Source organism: Nycticebus coucang, chromosome 7, assembly GCF_027406575.1.
Source record: "Nycticebus coucang isolate mNycCou1 chromosome 7, mNycCou1.pri, whole genome shotgun sequence".
NCBI lineage: Eukaryota > Metazoa > Chordata > Mammalia > Primates > Lorisidae > Nycticebus > Nycticebus coucang.
The window spans coordinates 23604512-23608541 of NC_069786.1; the positions used below are offsets into that span (position 1 = coordinate 23604512).

At 37.8% G+C, this 4030-nt stretch overlaps 1 pseudogene; it reads right to left on the bottom strand.

Moving 5' to 3' along the window:
• Positions 1-758: 758 nt before the first annotated feature.
• Positions 759-1359, bottom strand: LOC128590705 (GPALPP motifs-containing protein 1-like; annotated as a pseudogene).
• Positions 1360-4030: the final 2671 nt, after the last annotated feature.

Consider the following 4030-nt stretch of genomic DNA (forward strand, 5'->3'; position numbering starts at 1 on the left):
CACTTATAAAGGCATTCACTAGTATTTTTTTCAGGAAAGTTAGCATACCGAACACACAGAAAAGGACATAATATCCATATACATTTTGTTTGAGAACTATATCCAGGTAACTACTAAACAGACATAGATCCAGCTCTCAGAGCCCATATGTTGTGGTTCTCCCTGATCAAGGCCCAATCCCTCTCCAAGAGGTAGTCAATATTCTAACTTATACAAGAATCATTTTCTTTGGCTTTTATTCATGGCTTTGTTGCCTCTGTGCACCTTTTGGCTCTATAAAATTTGGTTTAGTTTGACCCTTTCCCCCTAAACTCTAAATAAATATAGTATTTTACTTCTTTTGCACAACATTCTGTTGAATGAAACCACAACAGGGTGTTGAATATACTATTACACATCCATTTTTATAACTCTATAGAGTGAGCCATCACTGTAAGCCTTCTCTGACTAGAGCACAACTTCTTTGTTCATTTGGCTAGTGGTGGACATTTAGGGTTTCTCCTCCAGTTTATGGCTATTATGAACAGTCTTACACATCTAGCCCAGTGCAGAGTTGCAGGGGTTTATCTAGGAGTGAGTTTACATGTAAGGTGTGCATATTTTCAACTTCACTAGATAACATTGTTATCCTATAGTATAGGTTTATAATGTATTATATAAAAGGAAGTAGATTTTAGCACACAATTATTAAAGACAAGAGGACTTAGAAAAGTTCAAACTGATTAGTATGAAAATATACGCCACTGAAGTATACTTACTTATAAAAACATATTGCCTTTGCCATGTGAAAATCAAGTGTTTAGTTCTCTAGATTTCTTTATTAGGGCTTTTTTCTAAGCTTCATCAAACCGATTAACCTTGAGATCCTTATCACAGCCCAATGGTATCCTTTCTTGAGGCTTATTTTTATCTTCAGCAGCCTTACTCTTTAATTTTTTATGATGAATGTCCATAAGAGATTCTAATCTTTTTGATTCATTACACAAGGATACCTGCTCAGCCAATCTCTTATTTCTTCCTGCCAATATGTGGAAGGCTCCTTTGCTTCTTATGGAATGGCTCCTTTGCTTCTTGTGTTTCCTTAGCTTTTCTTTCCCTGTCAGCTGGAGTATCTATCCAGATTGATTGATCTCCAAATTTGTCATTGGCTCTTCTCTTAAAAATTCTTGTCCCAAGACCAAAGTCTTTCATTTCTGGAGGAAGCTCTATCATCCATGACTCTCTTATAATTGGTTTAGATGAATCATCATTTCCTTTAGTCAGTTTTTCTTTCATTCTCTGGGCCCTTTTTTCAAACTCTGTTGTTAAACAATAGTTAACTGGTCGTTCTGCAGGCATTGGTCCAATGATGTCCTTATCTTGGTTCCTCTGGCACCCACTGATTCCTCTACCACCGAGGTCCTCTAGACCATGGGCCACATGTTGATTTCATGAGGCCTTTTATTTTTTTATTTATTTTAATTTTTTTGCTTATCTGTGGTGGTCAGAGATCAAATGGACCTTTTTCTTGCAAATCAGCTCTTGTTAGCATTTATTTAATGCATGACACCAAGACAACTCCTAAACTCTTTTTTTTTTTAAACAGAGACTCACTCTGCATCCTAGGTAAAGTGCCCTGGCATCATAGCTCATAGCAACTTCACACTCAGGCTCAAGCAATCCTCTTGCCTCAGCCTTCCAAGTATCTGGGACTACTGGCACCCGCCACAATGCCTGGCTAGTTTTTCTATTTTGGGTAGAGACAGGGTCTTGCTCTTGCTCAGGCTGGCCTTGAACTCCTCTCAAATTGCTAGGATACAGGCATGATGTACGGCAGTGAAAAAAACAGTTGGACACCACTGCTGCATCATTTGCACAAGTCCAGCGAGACAGAGAGTATTCACACAACAAGTCAAGCAAAGCAGCTTTCTTACCCACAGATAAGCACCAAGGAACAATAGAAGCCTAGGATTCACAGCTACCTGGTCCCCAAGGTTCTGGAAAGTTACCTAGGACAGATGAAGTCTGATCTGGGTGTATCCTACAGAGCACCTGAGCCAAGGGAACCCAAAAAGCAGCCCTTCTGAGTTTTACACCCCAGGGTACCATGACCCACTGGGCTAAGTGTTGTAGGACATCCTATTCTAAGAGAGACAGAAATAAAGCCCAGGCTGTTTGGCCACTTTCCTCTTTATCTCAGAATATTGCATTCCTAACACCTTCTACGATTATATTTAAGAATCACCAATGAGAAAGGGGAGAACTGGCCAGTCCAAGGACAGAGAACTGTCCTACAAACATCACTGGCTGTACTAGTTGATGATTCTTCCAGCAGTAGTGAAAGTTACTCTTATTCCATAGTGTTTCCATCACCCGGTATCATCAGACTTTTTAGCATTTGTAAGTAAATTGGCTTGTTTTACAATGAAAGAAATGTAAACAACATCTCATCAACTTTTAAAGGATTTATAACCATAACAACAGCTTTTAAAAGGCAAAATTCCATCACAACCACTTCTACCACAGCTCAGGAATAATTCTGGTCTCAACTTCATTTGAACCCCTGGAATCAGTTTCCATATGCCTCTCAAAGGATAAATTTTATTTTTTCCTTTAGCAACTAATATAACAGTGGCCATCTTTCTGCCATGAAACTCTTTCTGTATAGATCACATGATCAAAAGAAAGAAAAAATAATGACAATTGGAAGGAAATAAATGCCCACAAATGAAAGCACATGCAGTGAGAATAAGATGGAGTTAGGCAGGCTAGGGCAGATATGACACAGCTGGTCTGGTTGATTTAGGTCCTGCCTGACCTTCACCTCCTGTCTCCCATTCTTACTGTTTTGTAAATTTAGCTCCTACCCTAAAGATGCCTATGTTGAGTTTAGGTGGATTGATTTAGGAGATTAACTCTTGAATTGGAATGTTGTAATAGATCACTGAGTTATGCTGATTATTATTTGGAATAGGGGTTGGTGTGGTCTTTGCTTTGAACTTTTATGTATAAAGCTATAATTTTGGAAATGGGAGAACCACACTGTCTTGGAGATGCTACTACTCTTACTGTTCTCCAGAATCCCAGCCTTCTGACAAAGTTTAGTGGACCTATCCCTGTCCCTTGCATACTGGCAAGCAGCCCAACCCTTTTTGTCCAGTAACACAAACATGAGCCTAAAAGTGGCATTATTTGGATTACAAACAAAACAAACAAGTAAAAAGTAAATAATAATTTAAAAACAAATAAATAAACAAACCAAAGCCTATAAATGGAAAGAGCACTAGGTTTATAGACAGAAAAACCTGGAGGTGAATCTCAGTATTAATTTCCTGTGTATTCTGAGTAAATCACTTGGCCTCTCGAGCTCTGGGTTCCAGATCTATAAAATGGGCAGAGGACAAAGTAGCTCAAAGCAAAAAACCAAATGCTTCATGTTCTCACATGTAAATGGTAGTAAGAAATGGGTATGCCTGGTCATACAGAGTGACAGACAATGAAGACTCAGAGGGGGAGGTTAGAAGGGAAGGTAGGATGAAAAATTACTTTCATATTCAAGTGACAAGTACACTAAGAGTCTAGAATAATTCACCATTATACAATTCATCTGTGTAACAAAAAACCATTTTTATCCAACCTACATCTAATAAAAATACTTGTTTTTTTTTTTTAATTTTTAAAAATGAGCCCAAAGAATAGTGTTCAAAAGGAGCTTTTCTGTGGGTTAGAGCCATAGCTATATGAAGCTCCTTTGGAGTTGGTGGGTCCCATAAGGTTTAAAGGCAGCCTGATTTTCCTTCTTTCTGTATTAATATTATGTTGAATTGATAAATCATAACTTTATATTTATGGGGTACAAGGTGGTATTTTAATATAATATACAATGCCATAATGAGATATCACCTTTTACCTGTCAGAATGACTAGTACCAAAAAGATGAAAGATAACAAGTCTTGACAATGATGTAGAGAAAAGGGAACTCTTTAGGTAGGAAGGTAAATTAGCATAGCCATTATGGAAGATAGTATGGAGGTTTCTCAAGAAACTAAAA